The sequence below is a fragment of the Amia ocellicauda genome, unplaced genomic scaffold, assembly GCF_036373705.1.
Source record: "Amia ocellicauda isolate fAmiCal2 unplaced genomic scaffold, fAmiCal2.hap1 HAP1_SCAFFOLD_92, whole genome shotgun sequence".
NCBI lineage: Eukaryota > Metazoa > Chordata > Actinopteri > Amiiformes > Amiidae > Amia > Amia ocellicauda.
The window spans coordinates 207501-226078 of NW_027103017.1; the positions used below are offsets into that span (position 1 = coordinate 207501).

Below are 18578 nucleotides of genomic sequence, written 5' to 3' on the forward strand. Positions count from 1 at the left end.
CGCTCCTCCTCTCCCAGCAGGACGGGGAGTTTGCAGCAATCGGGGATCATGCTGAACTCAGGGATATGCATTTTTAATATTTTAAAGTATGTCTCCCTGATTTTTGTGTATGTAGGGCAGGACAGCAGGAAATGCGCCTGTGTTTCGACCTCCCCTAGGTCACACTGGCTGCACAGCCGCTCTTCTCTGGCAACCCAGAATTTTCTGTAGCGGCCTTTTTCAATGGCGAGGCTGTGGTCACTGAGCCTGTATTTAGTTAGATTTTGTCTCTCTTTTATATTTTGGATTTTTAAGTATTCAGCCAATGTAATGGTTCTATTCAGGGCCCGGTAGCATTCCAATTTGTTTTGTAATTCTAATTCGTGTCTCTAATCTTTTGTGTATTTGCTTTTCAGGTACATGTCAATTTTCCCAATTGTTGTTGTTTTGGTCATTGTGTGTTCGGGCTCTGTGAGCCTCAGAGCCGTGGGGGCGTTTCTGTGTACGTGTAAGATGTTTTTATTAAATTCTAGGTGGAATATTTCCATGGGGCTTTTGTCCCAATTGTTGTTATTGAGGTTCATGAGGGGACCCCACACTTCGCTCCCATATAGCAGGATTGGTTGGATGATGGAGTTTAATATTTTAATCCAAATAGTTATTGGTATTGTTGTTTTCCCAAATTGTGTCTTTATGGCATAAAATGCCCGGCGTGCCTTGTCTTTTAATGCGTTTATAGCCAGGCTGAAGCTCCCTGACGCACTGATGGTCAGGCCAAGGTAGTTGTATCTGGTGCAGTGCTCTAATCCAGTGCTGCCCAGAGTGAAGCGGTACCTGTTTCCCTGAGATGGGGCTTTTTTCTGGAAAACCATGACTCTGGTCTTGTCCAGATTGACTGCCAGGGCCCATTTCTGACAGTACTGCTCTAGCAGCGCCAGGTTCTGCTGAAGCCCCTGCTCTGTGGGCGACAGCAGCACCAGGTCGTCTGCGTAGAGCAGGAACTTGATCTCTGTGTCATGGAGAGTTAGGCTGCGGGCGTCAGACTGCTCCAACACTGTGGCCAACTCGATGATGTAGATGTTGAACAGTGTTGGACTCAGACTGCAGCCCTGTCTCACTCCCCGCCCCTGAGTGAAGAACTCTGTTCTTGAGTTGCCAATTTGAACTCCGCATTTGTTTTCAGAATACATTGATTTAATGATGTCATAAACTTTACCCCCTACACCACTCTGTAGAAGTTTATAAAATAATCCCTTGTGCCAGATTGAGTCAAATGCCTTTCTAAAGTCTACAAAACAGGCAAATATTTTTCCTTTATTGTTTTGGGTATATTTATTTATGAGGGTGTGTAGAGTGTAAATATGATCGGTTGTGCGGTGTTTTGGTAGGAAGCCAATCTGACTCTTATTCAGGACACTGTGCTTGGTAAGGAAGGCCAGTATCTGGGCATTGATGATACTGCAGAACACCTTCCCCAGGTTACTGCTCACACAGCTGCCCCAGTAGTTATTGGGGTCTAATTTGTCTCCACTTTTAAAAATCGGGGTGATCAATCCTTGATTCCCGACCTCAGGGAAACACCCGGCTCTCAGCACCAGGTTAAAGAGTTTGAGCAGAGCCTCCTGCAGCTGCGGGCTGCTGTGCTTCAGCATCTCAGGGCTGATGCTGTCGGGGCCGCTGGCTTTCCTGGGTTTGAGGATTTTGAGTTGATGTTTTAGTTCCTGTATTGTAAATGGGTTATCTAAGGGATTTTGGTTATTCTTAATGATTTCTTCCAATTTATTTAGGTTTTTTAATATTTTAACCTGTTCTGGCTTTGGATTGTTTTCAACATTTTGGTAAAGTTTTTCAAAGTGTGTTTTCCAGATTTCTCCATTTTGAATTGGTATTTCATTTTTTGTTTTTGGGGTATTTATTCTGCCCATATAGTGGTCTTTTTTCTTACTGAGGAGTTGCTTGTAGTGCCGCAGGGCCTGGCAGTAGCTGAGGCGAGCCTCCTGGTTGTCGGGCTCTCTGTGTTTAGTGTTGGAGAGATGTCTCAGGTGTTTCCTAGAAGTTTCACACTCCTGGTCACACCACTGTTCTTTTTTTCTTTTAGACGATTTCATATTTTGGTTTTTAATTGTTTTAATGTTTGATTTTAAAGCCAGTCTCTCAAATATTTCATTCAGTGTTTTGGTGGCTGAGTTTATTCCGTTTTGGTTTATTTGATAGTGTGAGGATTGATATCTGTCTAACATGTTTTCAATCTCATCACTATTCAGGGCTCTTGTGTAGTTCTCTGTGCTGGGCTCTGACCATCTCTAACTGGGTGGCAGGGAGACCAGTTTTGTGGGAAGTTTGGCTCTGACTTGTGGCTGCGCTGATCTTTTTAGGTAAAGTGTTATTTGGCTGTGGTCTGATAGTGGAGATTGTTGTCTGACTATAAACGCATTGTTGGCTTGTGGGTCCAGGTCAGTTATGGCGTAGTCCACCACACTGCTGCCCAGAGCTGAGCAGTATGTGAATCTCCCCAGAGAGTACCCCCTGGTCCTGCCATTGATGATATATAGACCCAGGCTTTTACATAGGCGCACTACCTGCTTCCTGCTCTTGTTTACCACGCTGTCGTGGCTGTGTCAGTGTGGAGGTGTGTGTGTGGCACAGCGGGGAGTCTCCGAACAGGTGTGTGTTCCCCTCTGTATTGATGTAGTCCATCTCTCTGCCAGTCCTGGCATTGAGATCGCCACACAGCAGTACAGAGCCCAGGGTCTGGAAGTGGCAGATTTCGTTTTGAAGCTCATGAAAGCCTTCCTCATTATAGTAGGGGGAGTCTGCGGTTGGCATATAAATTGCACATAGGTATATATCTGTGTTATTTTGTAGGGTGTCTTTTCTGATTTTCATCCACAGGTGTGTGTCTCCTCTCTGTACTGGGCATAGGGCTGCTCGGAGCTCCTCCCTGTACCACACGATAATCCCCCACGAGGCCCTGCCACACCTGACTTTGGGTTTTTTATAGGAGGGCACAATCAGCTCCCTGTATCCATTGTATCCATCCAGTGTATAGACATATCTGCACAGCACCAAGTCTCTACAAGAATGAAAACATCTGAACTATTTACAGTGTTGATCAGTTCAGGGCCTGTGCTCTTCATTCCAAAAGTTGAGGAGTGTAAACCCTGCATATTCCAACTGCTTATTTTAAAGGACATGTTAATATATTTTATTATACTTGTCTCTTCTACATAAGAAAGTTTAATTTGTGGTCTACAACTGATATTATATTACTATTAATAATTATATATGGATATACATAATAATCACTCAAAGATTTTATCTTTGCATCAAAATATCAGAATAATTAAATCACATTTTTTCTTACTCTCCATCTCCACAACCATATATATGTGTGTTGAGGCTCAGTTAACTCAGCAGTGTGGTACAGATGACACTGAGGAGTTGCCTTATCTGGGCCAGCTGGGCAGCATCGGGCCTCCAGGCTCTGGAAGCCGCTGCTGCGTGGCTGTGTGGCTGTGCTGGTCCCCGGCTGTCCGCTCTGCTGTGCTGGACGGGCCCTCTGGGGATGGGGGGGTGGGGAATGGGGCCGCGGGGTCTCAGGGGCTGGGGTGGAGCCGGTGGCTGGGGATGTGGCCGGGGGCTGGGGGGTTTGCTCCTGGTCTCGAGGTGGGGGTGTGTGGGGTTTCGGCCCAGGGTTGTGTCCTTGAGGACCTTTGAGATGATCCTCACACCCGTCTTGTTGAGGTGGACGTGGTCATACAGGTGATGTGGCTGGATGTCTCAGTGGTGTGCCAGGTGGACGTTGGGGAGGAGGGCACATCTTCGGGACACTTCTGCGTTGATGGCCTGGATGATGTGCAGGGGCACGTCTGTGTGGGGCAGCAGTGTGGAGATGGAAATTTTGGCAGTTGGGAATTCCTCTGTGGCTTTCGTTGCTACCTGTCTCAGGGCTGAGGCCACATCGCCCCTGCGGGCACTCAGGTCGTTAGTGCCGGTGTGGATGAGGATGTGTTTGACTTGGCAAAGCCTCCTCTTGGAGAGCAGCTCCAGGGCTCTCTGTGCTGTGGAGCACCAAAGCTTTTTCACTTTTCGCCCAGGGAAGAGGCGCCTCTCAACCAGGAACTTCCCATTGGATTCGCTCAGAATGACCACCTCTGCGTTGACCTGCCACTCCGGGTTTGCGTCGGGAGTGGTGGGGGCAGCGGGTGTGTTTTGGGGGAGTGGCGTTTCAGGGGGTTGTGTATTAGTGGCAGGTCTGGTGATAGTGGGTGTGTCAGGAGTGGTGGGGAGTGTGGGTGGATCAGTGGGTGCATCAGGGGTTGGAGGTGTTGTGGGGTCAGTGCAGTGCAGTCTCTGTGCTCCAGTGATGTGTAGCTCCTCTCTTAGCTCCTCCAGCTGGCTCTGCAGGCTCCTTAGCTGTGCTGGGGTGTCCTGGTCAGCTCCTCCCTCGCTCTGCGCAGCTCCGTCCTCAGGGTTTGGCTCTGCTCCTCCAGGTCTCTCACTGCTGCTCTCAGCTCATGGATCTCAGCCTTGTGCTGCATCTTTAGTCTGTGCATCTCATCCCGGAGCTGATCGCACAAGGAGGTCTGGGCCAGGGTGCTCAAGGTCTGCTCCCTGAACTCCGCAAACTCCAGCTCCAGCACTGATAGGCATTCCTTTAGTGTTTTAATGTTGCTGGACAGTTTTGGGGAGACAGGGGGGCAGTCTGTGGGAGATGGGGCACTGTCTGGCTCCGTGTGGCTGGGGGCAGACTGCAGGGTGGCCGGCTCTGGCTCTTGTTTCTCAACCTCAGTCTGCTGCTTTGAGGTGTGGAAGCCGAGAGCTAATTGGTCCAGGCTGCTCTCGCTGCCCTGCACCATGATGGTCCCGTTGTGGTATACATTAAAAGTGAGCATCACACTGTCTGTGTCTTTCTCTACCAGCACTGAGATCTGCCTGCCTCTGCTAATGCCCCTCTTGTTGTTATTGGGGTATGTCTGGCACAGGGTTTTGTGAAAGGCGGTGTAGAACAGTAGATTGTTCTTGACCCTGTTTTCTCCTTTACCGGTGTAGTCTAGGATGAGGGTCTAAGGAGATGCTCTCATCACAGCTTGTTTGTAGTCCTTCTTAGCCTGTGCAGAGCGAATGTCTTCAGGGTATCGGATTTCAAAAGGCAGCTCTGCAGTCAGACTGCTGTTCGATAGATTTCTATCAGTCTCAGTGGCAGTTGGGCTCTCTCCTACTGTCACTCTATTCAAATCGGAGCTCTGCATTTTCATTGGCTGAGTCAACTACTGAGAATGCTTATTTATTTTATTAATACATATTTTTTTGTTTAATTATTTGTCTCTTACCTCCAATTCTTGTCTTCAGCTTTTCTTTTCTGACTTTTCTTCCTGAACTGTCTCTCTGCTTTCTTCTTTTTGTGTTTCTCTTAAAATTATTATTTTTTGAATACTTTTTCTTCTGAATTTCTATTCCATGTCTTCTGTGTATGTTTATAGTGCTATATATTCATTTGTAAATCACAAATTAAATCCGCTTATGTATAAAAACAAATGTTTTTTAGGAACTCATATTCCTCTCTCTCTCTCTCTCTCTCTCTCTCTCTCAATTCATTTCATTTGTATTGTCAAAGCAATTGGACATACATACACATACATACATATACACTCACCTAAAGGATTATTAGGAACACCTGTTCAATTTCTCATTAATGCAATTATCTAATCAACCAATCACATGGCAGTTGCTTCAATGCATTTAGGGGTGTGGTCCTGGTCAAGACAATCTCCTGAACTCCAAACTGAATGTCTGAATGGGAATGAAAGGTGATTTAAGCAATTTTGAGCGTGGCATGGTTGTTGGTGCCAGACGGGCCGGTCTGAGTATTTCACAATCTGCTCAGTTACTGGGATTTTCACGCACAACCATTTCTAGGGTTTACAAAGAATGGTGTGAAAAGGGAAAAACATCCAGTATGCGGCAGTCCTGTGGGCGAAAATGCCTTGTTGATGCTAGAGGTCAGAGGAGAGTGGGCCGACTGATTCAAGCTGATAGAAGAGCAACTTTGACTGAAATAACCACTCGTTACAAACAAGGTATTCAGCAAAGCATTTGTGAAGCCACAACACGTACAACCTTGAGGCGGATGGGCTACAACAGCAGAAGACCCCACCGGGTACCACTCATCTCCACTACAAATAGGAAAAAGAGGTGAGACATTCAGATGGTAGAGTCAGAATTTGGCGTAAACAGAATGAGAACATGGATCCATCATGTCTTGTTACCACTGTGCAGGCTGGTGGTGGTGGTGTAATGGTGTGGGGGATGTCTTCTTGGCACACTTTAGGCCCCTTAGTGCCAATTGGGCATCGTTTAAATGCTACGGCCTACCTGAGCATTGTTTCTGACCATGTCCATCCCTTTTTGACCACCATGTACCCATCCTCTGATGGCTACTTCCAGCAGGATAATGCACCATGTCACAAAGGTCGAATCATTTCAAATTGGTTTCTTGAACATGACAATGAGTTCACTGTACTAAACTGGCCCCCACAGTCACCAGATCTCAACCCAATAGAGCATCTTTGGGATGTGGTGGAACGGGAGCTTCGTGCCCTGGATGTGCATCCCACAAATCTCCATCAACTGCAAGATGCTATCCTATCAATATGGGCCAACATTTCTAAAGAATGCTTTCAGCACCTTGTTGAAGCAATGCCACGTAGAATTAAAGCAGTTCTGAAGGCGAAAGGGGGTCAAACACAGTATTAGAATGGTGTTCCTAATAATCCTTTAGGTGAGTTCATCGTAGCTCTTAATACTCTCTTTCTGTCTGGAGGAGATATAATTGAAGTATTGTACACGTACCCGGCTACTTTCAACACCCATTGCTGCACTGATATTTTTCCCTCCATTTTTCTTTATCCATTTTTTTTTTGCTGGAAGTTCCGTCAATACCCGTCAGTCTTTAAGAGACATCATGCAGCCAGGCCTCTTGGCTTGTGGCCACACCGTCCTGAACGCGCCCGATCTCGTCAGATCTCGGAAACTAAACGGGGCAGGGCCTGGTCAGTACTTGGATGGGAGATCTCCTGGAAATACCAGGTGCTGCCAGCTTTTAACGTCTCCTGGGGAACTTCATCGTAGCTCTTAATACTCTCTTTCTGTCTGGAGAAGACATAATTGAAGAATTGTACACGTACCCGGCTACTTTCAACACCCTTTCCTGCACTGATATTTTTCCCTCCATTTTTCTATTTTTTTTTTTTTTTTTTTGCTGGAAATTCCGTCAATACCCGCCAGCCTTTAAGAGATATCATGCAGCCAGGCATCTCGGCTTGCGGCCACACCATCTTGAACGCGCCCGATCTCGTCAGATCTCGGAAGCTAAACGGGGCAGGACCTGGTCAGTACTTAAATGTGAGACCTCCTGGAAATACCAGGTGCTGCCAGCTTTTTACGTCTCCTGGGGAACTTCATCGTAGCTCTTAATACTCTCTTTCTGTCTGGAGAAGATATAATTGAAGAATTGTACACGTACCCGGCTACTTTCAACACCCTTTCCTGCACTGATATTTTTCCCTCCATTTTTCTTTTTTTTTTTTTTTATTCTTGCTGGAAATTCCGTCAATACCCGCCAGCCTTTAAGAGACATCATGCAGCCAGACATCTCGGCTTGCGGCCACACCGTCCTGAACGCGCCCGATCTTGTCAGATCTCGGAAGCTAAACGGGGCAGGACCTGGTCGGTACATGAATGTGAGACCTCCTGGAAATACCTGGTGCTGCAAACTTTTTACGTCTCCTGGGTAACTTTATCGTAGCTCTTAATACTCTCTATCTGTCTGGAGGAGATATAATTGAGAAATTGTACACGTACCCGGCTACTTTCATCGTCCTTTGCTGCACTGGTATTTTTCCCTCTATTTTTTTTTTTTTTTTTTGCTGGCAGTTCCGTCAATACCCGCCAGCCTTTAAGAGACATCATGCAGCCAGGCGTCTCGGCTTGCGGCCACACCATCCTGAACGCGCCCGATCTCGTCAGATCTCGGAAGCTAAACGGGGCAGGACCTGGTCAGTACTTGAATGTGAGACCTCCTGGAAATACCTGGTGCTGCAAGCTTTTACGTCTCCTGGGTAACTTCATCGTAGCTCTTAATACTCTCTTTCTGTCTGGAGGAGATATAATTGAAGTATTGTACACGTACCCGGCTACTTTCAACACCCATTGCTACACTGATATTTTTCCCTCCATTTTTCTTTTTCTTTATTATTTTTTCTGGAAGTTCCGTCAATATCCGCCAGCCTTTAAGAGACATCATGCAACCAGGCCTCTCGGCTTGCGGACACACAGTCCTGAACGAGCCCGATCTCGGAAGATCTCGGAAACTAAACGGGGCAGGACCTGGTCAGTACTTGGATGGGAGATCTTCTGGAAATACCAGGTGCTGCCAACTTTTTACGTCTCCTGGGAAACTTCATCGTAGCTCTTAATACTCTCTTTCTGTCTGGAGAATATATAATTGAAGAATTGTACACGTACCCGGCTACTTTCAACACCCTTTCCTGCACTGATATTTTTCTCTCCATTTTTCTATTTTTTTTTTTTTTTTTTTTGCTGGAAATTCCGTCAATACCCGCCAGCCTTTAAGAGACATCATGCAGCCAGGCGTCTCGGCTTGCGGCCACGACATCCTGAACTCGCCAGATCTCGTCAGATCTTGGAAGCTAAACGGGGCAGGACCTGGTCGGTACATGAATGTGAGACCTCCTGGAAATACCTGGTGCTGCAAGTTTTTACGTCTCCTGGGTAACTTTATCGTAGCTCTTAATACTCTCTATCTAACTGGAGGAGATATAATTGAAGTATTGTACACGTACCCAGCTACTGTCAACACCCTTTGCTGCACTGATATTTTTCCATCCATTTTTCTTTTTTTTTTTTTTTTTTTGCTGGAAGTTCCGTCAATACCCGCCAACCTTTAAGAGACATCATGCAGCCAGGCCTCTCGGCTTGCGGCCACACCGTCCTGATTGCGCCCGATCTCGTCAGATCTCGGAAGCTAAACGGGGCAGGGCCTGGTCAGTACTTGGATGGGAGACCTCCTAGAAATTCCAGGTGCTGCAAGCCTTTTACGTCTCCTGGGTAACTTCATCGTAGCTCTTAATACTCTCTATCTGTCTCCAGGAGATATAATTGAAGAATTGTACACGTACTAGGCTACTTTCAACACCCTTTGCTGCACTGGTATATTTCCCTCTATTTTTCGTTTTATTTTTTGCTGGCAGTTCCGTCAATACCCGCCAGCCTTTAAGAGACATCATGCAGCCAGGCATCTTGGCTTGCGGCCACACCATCCTGAACGCGCCCAATCTCGTCAGATCTCGGAAGCTGAACGGGGCAGGACCTGGTCAGTACATGAATGTGAGACCTCCTGGAAATACCTGGTGCTGCAAGCTTTTACGTCTCCTGGGTAACTTTATCGTAGCTCTTAATACTCTCTATCTGTCTGGAGGAGATATAATTGAAGTATTGTACACGTACCCAGCTACTGTCAACATCCTTTGCTGCACTGATATTTTTCCATCCATTTTTCTTTTTTTTTTTTTTTTGCTTGAAGTTCCGTCAATACCCGCCAACCTTTAAGAGACATCATGCAGTCAGGCCTCTCGGCTTGCGGCCACACCGTCCTGAACGCGCCCGATCTTGTAAGATCTCGGAAGCTAAACGGGGCAGGACCTGGTCAGTACTTGGATGGGAGACCTCCTGGAAATACCTGGTGCTGCAAGCTTTTACGTCTCCTGGGTAACTTTATCGTAGCTCTTAATTCTCTCTTTCTGTCTGGAGGAGATATAATTGAAGAATTGTACACGTACCCGGCTACTTTCAACACCCTTTGCTGCACTGATATTTTTCCCTCCATTTTTCTATTTTTTTTTTTTTTTTTTTTTGCTGGAAGTTCCGTCAATACTTGCCAGCCTTTAAGAGACATCATGCAGCCAGGTCTCTTGGCTTGCGGCCACACCGTCCTGAACGCGCCTGATCTCATCATATCTCGGAAGCTAAACGGGGCAGGGCCTGGTCAGTACTTGGATGGCTGACCTCCTAGAAATACCAGGTGCTGCAAGCTTTTTACGTCTCCTGGGTAACTTCATCGTAGCTCTTAATACTCTCTTTCTGTCTGGAGGAGATATAATTGAAGAATTGTACACGTACCCGGCTACATTCAAAACCCATTACTGCACTGATATTTTTCCCTCCATTTTTCTTTTTCTTTTTTTTTTTTTTTTTTTTTTGCTGGAAGTTCCGTCAATACCCGCCAGCCATTAAGAGACATCATGCAGCCAGGCCTCTCGGCTTGCGGCCACACCGTCCTGAACGCGCCCGATCTCGTCAGATCTCGGAATTTAAACGGGGCAGGGCCTGGTCAGTACTCTTATGGGTTACCTTCTGGAAATACGAGGTGCTGCAAACTTTTTACGTCTCCTGGGTAACTTCATCGTAGCTCTTAATTCTCTCTTTCTGTCTGGAGGAGATATAATTGAAGAATTGTACATGTACCCGGCTACTTTCAACAGCCTTTGCTGCACTGATATTTTTCCCTCCATTTTTCTTTTTTTTTTTTTTTTTTTTTGCTGGAAGTTCCGTCAATACCCGCCAGCCTTTAAGAGACATCATGCAGCCAGGCCTCTTGGCTTGCGGCCACATTGTCCTGAACGCGCCTGATCTCGTTAGATCTCGGAAGCTAAACGGGGCAGGGCCTGATCAGTACTTGGATGGGAGACCTCCTAGAAATACCAGGTGCTGCAAGCTTTTTACGTCTCCTGGGTAACTTCATCGTAGCTCTTAATACTCTCTTTCTGTCTCCAGGAGATATAATTGAAGAATTGTACACGTACCCGGCTACTTTCAACACCCTTTCCTGCACTGATATTTTTCCCTCCATTTTTCTATTTTTTTTTTTTTTTTTTTGCTGGAAATTCCGTCAATACCCGCCAGCCTTTAAGAGACATCATGCAGCCAGGCGTCTCGGCTTGCGGCCACGACATCCTGAACTCGCCCGATCTCGTCAGATCTTGGAAGTTAAACGGGGCAGGACCTGGTCGGTACATGAATGTGAGACCTCCTGGAAATACCTGGTGCTGCAAGCTTTTACGTCTCCTGGGTAACTTTATCGTAGCTCTTAATACTCTCTATCTGTCTGGAGGAGATATAATTGAAGTATTGTACACGTACCCAGCTACTGTCAACACCCTTTGCTGCACTGATATTTTTCCATCCATTTTTCTTTTTTTTTTTTTTTTTTGCTGGAAGTTCCGTCAATACCCGCCAACCTTTAAGAGACATCATGCAGCCAGGCCTCTCGGCTTGCGGCCACACCGTCCTGAATGCGCCCGATCTCGTCAGATCTCGGAAGCTAAACGGGGCAGGGCCTGGTCAGTACTTGGATGGAAGACCTCCTAGAAATACCAGGTGCTGCAAGCCTTTTACGTCTCCTGGGTAACTTCATCGTAGCTCTTAATACTCTCTATCTGTCTCCAGGAGATATAATTGAAGAATTGTACACGTACTAGGCTACTTTCAACACCCTTTGCTGCACTGGTATATTTCCCTCTATTTTTCGTTTTTTTTTTTGCTGGCAGTTCCGTCAATACCCGCCAGCCTTTAAGAGACATCATGCAGCCAGGCATCTCGGCTTGCGGCCACACCATCCTAAACGCGCCCGATCTCGTCAGATCTCGGAAGCTGAACGGGGCAGGACCTGGTAAGTACATGAATGTGAGACCTCCTGGAAATACCTGGTGCTGCAAGCTTTTACGTCTCCTGGGTAACTTTATCGTAGCTCTTAATACTCTCTATCTGTCTGGAGGAGATATAATTGAAGAATTGTACATGTACCCGGCTACTTTCAACAGCCTTTGCTGCACTGATATTTTTCCCTCCATTTTTCTTTTTTTTTTTTTTTTTTTTTGCTGGAATTTCCGTCAATACCCGCCAGCCATTAAGAGACATCATGCAGCCAGGCCTCTCGGCTTGCGGCCACACCGTCCTGAACGCGCCCGATCTCGTCAGATCTCGGAATTTAAACGGGGCAGGGCCTGGTCAGTACTCTTATGGGTTACCTTCTGGAAATACGAGGTGCTGCAAACTTTTTACGTCTCCTGGGTAACTTCATCGTAGCTCTTAATTCTCTCTTTCTGTCTGGAGGAGATATAATTGAAGAATTGTACATGTACCCGGCTACTTTCAACAGCCTTTGCTGCACTGATATTTTTCCCTCCATTTTTCTTTTTTTTTTTTTTTTTTTTTGCTGGAAGTTCCGTCAATACCCGCCAGCCTTTAAGAGACATCATGCAGCCAGGCCTCTTGGCTTGCGGCCACATTGTCCTGAACGCGCCTGATCTCGTTAGATCTCGGAAGCTAAACGAGGCAGGGCCTGATCAGTACTTGGATGGGAGACCTCCTAGAAATACCAGGTGCTGCAAGCTTTTTACGTCTCCTGGGTAACTTCATCGTAGCTCTTAATACTCTCTTTATGTCTCCAGGAGATATAATTGAAGAATTGTACACGTACCCGGCTACTTTCAACACCCTTTCCTGCACTGATATTTTTCCCTCCATTTTTCTATTTTTTTTTTTTTTTTTTTGCTGGAAATTCCGTCAATACCCGCCAGCCTTTAAGAGACATCATGCAGCCAGGCGTCTCGGCTTGCGGCCACGACATCCTGAACTCGCCCGATCTCGTCAGATCTTGGAAGCTAAACGGGGCAGGACCTGGTCGGTACATGAATGTGAGACCTCCTGGAAATACCTGGTGCTGCAAGCTTTTACGTCTCCTGGGTAACTTTATCGTAGCTCTTAATACTCTCTATCTGTCTGGAGGAGATATAATTGAAGTATTGTACACGTACCCAGCTACTGTCAACACCCTTTGCTGCACTGATATTTTTCCATCCATTTTTCTTTTTTTTTTTTTTTTTTGCTGGAAGTTCCGTCAATACCCGCCAACCTTTAAGAGACATCATGCAGCCAGGCCTCTCGGCTTGCGGCCACACCGTCCTGAATGCGCCCGATCTCGTCAGATCTCGGAAGCTAAACGGGGCAGGGCCTGGTCAGTACTTGGATGGGAGACCTCCTAGAAATACCAGGTGCTGCAAGCCTTTTGCGTCTCCTGGGTAACTTCATCGTAGCTCTTAATATTCTCTATCTGTCTCCAGGAGATATAATTGAAGAATTGTACACGTACTAGGCTACTTTCAACACCCTTTGCTGCACTGGTATATTTCCCTCTATTTTTCGTTTTTTTTTTTGCTGGCAGTTCCGTCAATACCCGCCAGCCTTTAAGAGACATCATGCAGCCAGGCATCTCGGCTTGCGGCCACACCATCCTGAACGCGCCCGATCTCGTCAGATCTCGGAAGCTGAACGGGGCAGGACCTGGTAAGTACATGAATGTGAGACCTCCTGGAAATACCTGGTGCTGCAAGCTTTTACGTCTTCTGGGTAACTTTATCGTAGCTCTTAATACTCTCTATCTGTCTGGAGGAGATATAATTGAAGTATTGTACACGTACCCAGCTACTGTCAACATCCTTTGCTGCACTGATATTTTTCCATCCATTTTTCTTTTTTTTTTTTTTTTTTTTTTTTTTTGCTGGAAGTTCCGTCAATACCCGCCAACCTTTAAGAGACATCATGCAGCCAGGCCTCTTGGCTTGCGGCCTCACCGTCCTGAACGCGCCCGATCTTGTAAGATCTCGGAAGCTAAACGGGGCAGGACCTGGTCAGTACTTGGATGGGAGACCTCCTGGAAATACCTGGTGCTGCAAGCTTTTACGTCTCCTGGGTAACTTTATCGTAGCTCTTAATTCTCTCTTTCTGTCTGGAGGAGATATAATTGAAGAATTGTACACGTACCCGGCTACTTTCAACACCCTTTGCTGCACTGATATTTTTCCCTCCATTTTTCTATTTTTTTTTTTTTTTTTTTTTTGCTGGAAGTTCCGTCAATACTTGCCAGCCTTTAAGAGACATCATGCAGCCAGGCCTCTTGGCTTGCGGCCACACCGTCCTGAACGCGCCTGATCTCATCATATCTCGGAAGCTAAACGGGGCAGGGCCTGGTCAGTACTCTTATGGGTTACCTTCTGGAAATACGAGGTGCTGCAAACTTTTTACGTCTCCTGGGTAACTTCATCGTAGCTCTTAATTCTCTCTTTCTGTCTGGAGGAGATATAATTGAAGAATTGTACATGTACCCGGCTACTTTCAACAGCCTTTGCTGCACTGATATTTTTCCCTCCATTTTTCTTTTTTTTTTTTTTTTTTTTTGCTGGAAGTTCCGTCAATACCCGCCAGCCTTTAAGAGACATCATGCAGCCAGGCCTCTTGGCTTGCGGCCACATTGTCCTGAACGCGCCTGATCTCGTTAGATCTCGGAAGCTAAACGAGGCAGGGCCTGATCAGTACTTGGATGGGAGACCTCCTAGAAATACCAGGTGCTGCAAGCTTTTTACGTCTCCTGGGTAACTTCATCGTAGCTCTTAATACTCTCTTTATGTCTCCAGGAGATATAATTGAAGAATTGTACACGTACCCGGCTACTTTCAACACCCTTTCCTGCACTGATATTTTTCCCTCCATTTTTCTATTTTTTTTTTTTTTTTTTTGCTGGAAATTCCGTCAATACCCGCCAGCCTTTAAGAGACATCATGCAGCCAGGCGTCTCGGCTTGCGGCCACGACATCCTGAACTCGCCCGATCTCGTCAGATCTTGGAAGCTAAACGGGGCAGGACCTGGTCGGTACATGAATGTGAGACCTCCTGGAAATACCTGGTGCTGCAAGCTTTTACGTCTCCTGGGTAACTTTATCGTAGCTCTTAATACTCTCTATCTGTCTGGAGGAGATATAATTGAAGTATTGTACACGTACCCAGCTACTGTCAACACCCTTTGCTGCACTGATATTTTTCCATCCATTTTTCTTTTTTTTTTTTTTTTTTGCTGGAAGTTCCGTCAATACCCGCCAACCTTTAAGAGACATCATGCAGCCAGGCCTCTCGGCTTGCGGCCTCACCGTCCTGAATGCGCCCGATCTCGTCAGATCTCGGAAGCTAAACGGGGCAGGGCCTGGTCAGTACTTGGATGGGAGACCTCCTAGAAATACCAGGTGCTGCAAGCCTTTTGCGTCTCCTGGGTAACTTCATCGTAGCTCTTAATACTCTCTATCTGTCTCCAGGAGATATAATTGAAGAATTGTACACGTACTAGGCTACTTTCAACACCCTTTGCTGCACTGGTATATTTCCCTCTATTTTTCGTTTTTTTTTTTGCTGGCAGTTCCGTCAATACCCGCCAGCCTTTAAGAGACATCATGCAGCCAGGCATCTCGGCTTGCGGCCACACCATCCTGAACGCGCCCGATCTCGTCAGATCTCGGAAGCTGAACGGGGCAGGACCTGGTAAGTACATGAATGTGAGACCTCCTGGAAATACCTGGTGCTGCAAGCTTTTACGTCTTCTGGGTAACTTTATCGTAGCTCTTAATACTCTCTATCTGTCTGGAGGAGATATAATTGAAGTATTGTACACGTACCCAGCTACTGTCAACATCCTTTGCTGCACTGATATTTTTCCATCCATTTTTCTTTTTTTTTTTTTTTTTTTTTTTTTTTGCTGGAAGTTCCGTCAATACCCGCCAACCTTTAAGAGACATCATGCAGCCAGGCCTCTTGGCTTGCGGCCACACCGTCCTGAACGCGCCCGATCTTGTAAGATCTCGGAAGCTAAACGGGGCAGGACCTGGTCAGTACTTGGATGGGAGACCTCCTGGAAATACCTGGTGCTGCAAGCTTTTAAGTCTCCTGGGTAACTTTATCGTAGCTCTTAATTCTCTCTTTCTGTCTGGAGGAGATATAATTGAAGAATTGTACACGTACCCGGCTACTTTCAACACCCTTTGCTGCACTGATATTTTTCCCTCCATTTTTCTATTTTTTTTTTTTTTTTTTTTTTGCTGGAAGTTCCGTCAATACTTGCCAGCCTTTAAGAGACATCATGCAGCCAGGCCTCTTGGCTTGCGGCCACACCGTCCTGAACGCGCCTGATCTCATCATATCTCGGAAGCTAAACGGGGCAGGGCCTGGTCAGTACTTGGATGGCTGACCTCCTAGAAATACCAGGTGCTGCAAGCTTTTTACGTCTCCTGGGTAACTTCATCGTAGCTCTTAATACTCTCTTTCTGTCTGGAGGAGATATAATTGAAGAATTGTACACGTACCCGGCTACTTTCAAAACCCATTACTGCACTGATATTTTTCCCTCCATTTTTCTTTTTCTTTTTTTTTTTTTTTTTTTTTTTGCTGGAATTTCCGTCAATACCCGCCAGCCATTAAGAGACATCATGCAGCCAGGCCTCTCGGCTTGCGGCCACACCGTCCTGAACGCGCCCGATCTCGTCAGATCTCGGAATTTAAACGGGGCAGGGCCTGGTCAGTACTTTTATGGGTTACCTTCTGGAAATACGAGGTGATGCAAACTTTTTACGTCTCCTGGGTAACTTCATCGTAGCTCTTAATTCTCTCTTTCTGTCTGGAGGAGATATAATTGAAGAATTGTACATGTACCCGGCTACTTTCAACACCCTTTGCTGCACTGATATTTTTCCATCCATTTTTCTTTTTTTTTTTTTTTTTTGCTGGAAGTTCCGTCAATACCCGCCAACCTTTAAGAGACATCATGCAGCCAGGCCTCTCGGCTTGCGGCCACACCGTCCTGAATGCGCCCGATCTCGTCAGATCTCGGAAGCTAAACGGGGCAGGGCCTGGTCAGTACTTGGATGGGAGACCTCCTAGAAATACCAGGTGCTGCAAGCCTTTTGCGTCTCCTGGGTAACTTCATCGTCGCTCTTAATACTCTCTATCTGTCTCCAGGAGATATAATTGAAGAATTGTACACGTACTAGGCTACTTTCAACACCCTTTGCTGCACTGGTATATTTCCCTCTATTTTTCGTTTTTTTTTTTGCTGGCAGTTCCGTCAATACCCGCCAGCCTTTAAGAGACATCATGCAGCCAGGCATCTCGGCTTGCGGCCACACCATCCTGAACGCGCCCGATCTCGTCAGATCTCGGAAGCTGAACGGGGCAGGACCTGGTAAGTACATGAATGTGAGACCTCCTGGAAATACCTGGTGCTGCAAGCTTTTACGTCTTCTGGGTAACTTTATCGTAGCTCTTAATACTCTCTATCTGTCTGGAGGAGATATAATTGAAGTATTGTACACGTACCCAGCTACTGTCAACATCCTTTGCTGCACTGATATTTTTCCATCCATTTTTCTTTTTTTTTTTTTTTTTTTTTTTTTTTGCTGGAAGTTCCGTCAATACCCGCCAACCTTTAAGAGACATCATGCAGCCAGGCCTCTCGGCTTGCGGCCACACCGTCCTGAACGCGCCCGATCTTGTAAGATCTCGGAAGCTAAACGGGGCAGGACCTGGTCAGTACTTGGATGGGAGACCTCCTGGAAATACCTGGTGCTGCAAGCTTTTACGTCTCCTGGGTAACTTTATCGTAGCTCTTAATTCTCTCTTTCTGTCTGGAGGAGATATAATTGAAGAATTGTACACGTACCCGGCAACTTTCAACACCCTTTGCTGCACTGATATTTTTCCCTCCATTTTTCTATTTTTTTTTTTTTTTTTTTTTTGCTGGAAGTTCCGTCAATACTTGCCAGCCTTTAAGAGACATCATGCAGCCAGGCCTCTTGGCTTGCGGCCACACCGTCCTGAACGCGCCTGATCTCATCATATCTCGGAAGCTAAACGGGGCAGGGCCTGGTCAGTACTTGGATGGCTGACCTCCTAGAAATACCAGGTGCTGCAAGCTTTTTACGTCTCCTGGGTAACTTCATCGTAGCTCTTAATACTCTCTTTCTGTCTGGAGGAGATATAATTGAAGAATTGTACACGTACCCGGCTACTTTCAAAACCCATTACTGCACTGATATTTTTCCCTCCATTTTTCTTTTTCTTTTTTTTTTTTTTTTTTTTTTTGCTGGAAGTTCCGTCAATACCCACCAGCCATTAAGAGACATCATGCAGCCAGGCCTCTCGGCTTGCGGCCACACCGTCCTGAACGCGCCCGATCTCGTCAGATCTCGGAATTTAAACGGGGCAGGGCCTGGTCAGTACTTTTATGGGTTACCTTCTGGAAATACGAGGTGATGCAAACTTTTTACGTCTCCTGGGTAACTTCATCGTAGCTCTTAATTCTCTCTTTCTGTCTGGAGGAGATATAATTGAAGAATTGTACATGTACCCGGCTACTTTCAACAGCCTTTGCTGCACTGATATTTTTCCCTCCATTTTTCTTTTTTTTTTTTTTTTTTTTGCTGGAAGTTCCGTCAATACCCGCCAGCCTTTAAGAGACATCATGCAGCCAGGCCTCTTGGCTTGCGGCCACATTGTCCTGAACGCGCCTGATCTCGTTAGATCTCGGAAGCTAAACGGGGCAGGGCCTGTTCAGTACTTGGATGGGAGACCTCCAGGAAATACCTGGTGCTGCAAGCTTTTTACGTCTCCTGGGAAACTTCATCGTAGCTCTTAATACTCTC

At 46.3% G+C, this 18578-nt stretch overlaps 8 non-coding genes and 25 pseudogenes across 8 annotated transcripts; all 33 read left to right on the plus strand.

Moving 5' to 3' along the window:
• Nucleotides 1-6961: 6961 nt before the first annotated feature.
• LOC136745490 (uncharacterized) lies at nucleotides 6962-7080 on the plus strand (annotated as a pseudogene).
• Nucleotides 7081-7299: 219 nt separating this feature from the next.
• On the plus strand, nucleotides 7300-7418 carry LOC136745543 (uncharacterized; annotated as a pseudogene).
• A 219-nt stretch (nucleotides 7419-7637) lies between these two features.
• On the plus strand, nucleotides 7638-7756 carry LOC136745645 (uncharacterized; annotated as a pseudogene).
• A 210-nt stretch (nucleotides 7757-7966) lies between these two features.
• Nucleotides 7967-8085, plus strand: LOC136745445 (uncharacterized; annotated as a pseudogene).
• An 889-nt stretch (nucleotides 8086-8974) lies between these two features.
• LOC136745513 (5S ribosomal RNA) lies at nucleotides 8975-9093 on the plus strand. Its single transcript, XR_010816137.1, has one exon. It is a non-coding gene; the product is annotated as a 5S ribosomal RNA (ribosomal RNA).
• A 210-nt stretch (nucleotides 9094-9303) lies between these two features.
• On the plus strand, nucleotides 9304-9422 carry LOC136745644 (uncharacterized; annotated as a pseudogene).
• Nucleotides 9423-9635: 213 nt separating this feature from the next.
• Nucleotides 9636-9754, plus strand: LOC136745408 (5S ribosomal RNA). Its single transcript, XR_010816125.1, has one exon. It is a non-coding gene; the product is annotated as a 5S ribosomal RNA (ribosomal RNA).
• Nucleotides 9755-9974: 220 nt separating this feature from the next.
• Nucleotides 9975-10093, plus strand: LOC136745519 (uncharacterized; annotated as a pseudogene).
• Nucleotides 10094-10319: 226 nt separating this feature from the next.
• LOC136745575 (uncharacterized) lies at nucleotides 10320-10438 on the plus strand (annotated as a pseudogene).
• Nucleotides 10439-10657: 219 nt separating this feature from the next.
• Nucleotides 10658-10776, plus strand: LOC136745491 (uncharacterized; annotated as a pseudogene).
• Nucleotides 10777-10995: 219 nt separating this feature from the next.
• Nucleotides 10996-11114, plus strand: LOC136745702 (uncharacterized; annotated as a pseudogene).
• Nucleotides 11115-11329: 215 nt separating this feature from the next.
• On the plus strand, nucleotides 11330-11448 carry LOC136745730 (5S ribosomal RNA). The gene has a single exon (XR_010816163.1). It is a non-coding gene; the product is annotated as a 5S ribosomal RNA (ribosomal RNA).
• A 210-nt stretch (nucleotides 11449-11658) lies between these two features.
• LOC136745606 (uncharacterized) lies at nucleotides 11659-11777 on the plus strand (annotated as a pseudogene).
• A 218-nt stretch (nucleotides 11778-11995) lies between these two features.
• On the plus strand, nucleotides 11996-12114 carry LOC136745576 (uncharacterized; annotated as a pseudogene).
• A 219-nt stretch (nucleotides 12115-12333) lies between these two features.
• LOC136745548 (uncharacterized) lies at nucleotides 12334-12452 on the plus strand (annotated as a pseudogene).
• A 219-nt stretch (nucleotides 12453-12671) lies between these two features.
• On the plus strand, nucleotides 12672-12790 carry LOC136745708 (uncharacterized; annotated as a pseudogene).
• Nucleotides 12791-13005: 215 nt separating this feature from the next.
• Nucleotides 13006-13124, plus strand: LOC136745407 (5S ribosomal RNA). The gene has a single exon (XR_010816124.1). It is a non-coding gene; the product is annotated as a 5S ribosomal RNA (ribosomal RNA).
• Nucleotides 13125-13334: 210 nt separating this feature from the next.
• On the plus strand, nucleotides 13335-13453 carry LOC136745569 (uncharacterized; annotated as a pseudogene).
• A 224-nt stretch (nucleotides 13454-13677) lies between these two features.
• LOC136745474 (uncharacterized) lies at nucleotides 13678-13796 on the plus strand (annotated as a pseudogene).
• Nucleotides 13797-14017: 221 nt separating this feature from the next.
• LOC136745638 (uncharacterized) lies at nucleotides 14018-14136 on the plus strand (annotated as a pseudogene).
• A 219-nt stretch (nucleotides 14137-14355) lies between these two features.
• On the plus strand, nucleotides 14356-14474 carry LOC136745549 (uncharacterized; annotated as a pseudogene).
• A 219-nt stretch (nucleotides 14475-14693) lies between these two features.
• On the plus strand, nucleotides 14694-14812 carry LOC136745711 (uncharacterized; annotated as a pseudogene).
• A 215-nt stretch (nucleotides 14813-15027) lies between these two features.
• LOC136745726 (5S ribosomal RNA) lies at nucleotides 15028-15146 on the plus strand. The gene has a single exon (XR_010816159.1). It is a non-coding gene; the product is annotated as a 5S ribosomal RNA (ribosomal RNA).
• A 210-nt stretch (nucleotides 15147-15356) lies between these two features.
• LOC136745571 (uncharacterized) lies at nucleotides 15357-15475 on the plus strand (annotated as a pseudogene).
• Nucleotides 15476-15699: 224 nt separating this feature from the next.
• LOC136745409 (5S ribosomal RNA) lies at nucleotides 15700-15818 on the plus strand. The gene has a single exon (XR_010816126.1). It is a non-coding gene; the product is annotated as a 5S ribosomal RNA (ribosomal RNA).
• Nucleotides 15819-16039: 221 nt separating this feature from the next.
• On the plus strand, nucleotides 16040-16158 carry LOC136745520 (uncharacterized; annotated as a pseudogene).
• Nucleotides 16159-16385: 227 nt separating this feature from the next.
• LOC136745627 (uncharacterized) lies at nucleotides 16386-16504 on the plus strand (annotated as a pseudogene).
• Nucleotides 16505-16720: 216 nt separating this feature from the next.
• Nucleotides 16721-16839, plus strand: LOC136745419 (5S ribosomal RNA). Its single transcript, XR_010816128.1, has one exon. It is a non-coding gene; the product is annotated as a 5S ribosomal RNA (ribosomal RNA).
• Nucleotides 16840-17049: 210 nt separating this feature from the next.
• LOC136745572 (uncharacterized) lies at nucleotides 17050-17168 on the plus strand (annotated as a pseudogene).
• Nucleotides 17169-17392: 224 nt separating this feature from the next.
• On the plus strand, nucleotides 17393-17511 carry LOC136745411 (5S ribosomal RNA). The gene has a single exon (XR_010816127.1). It is a non-coding gene; the product is annotated as a 5S ribosomal RNA (ribosomal RNA).
• A 221-nt stretch (nucleotides 17512-17732) lies between these two features.
• LOC136745521 (uncharacterized) lies at nucleotides 17733-17851 on the plus strand (annotated as a pseudogene).
• A 227-nt stretch (nucleotides 17852-18078) lies between these two features.
• Nucleotides 18079-18197, plus strand: LOC136745628 (uncharacterized; annotated as a pseudogene).
• Nucleotides 18198-18415: 218 nt separating this feature from the next.
• Nucleotides 18416-18534, plus strand: LOC136745509 (uncharacterized; annotated as a pseudogene).
• The last annotated feature ends 44 nt before the right edge of the window (nucleotides 18535-18578 follow it).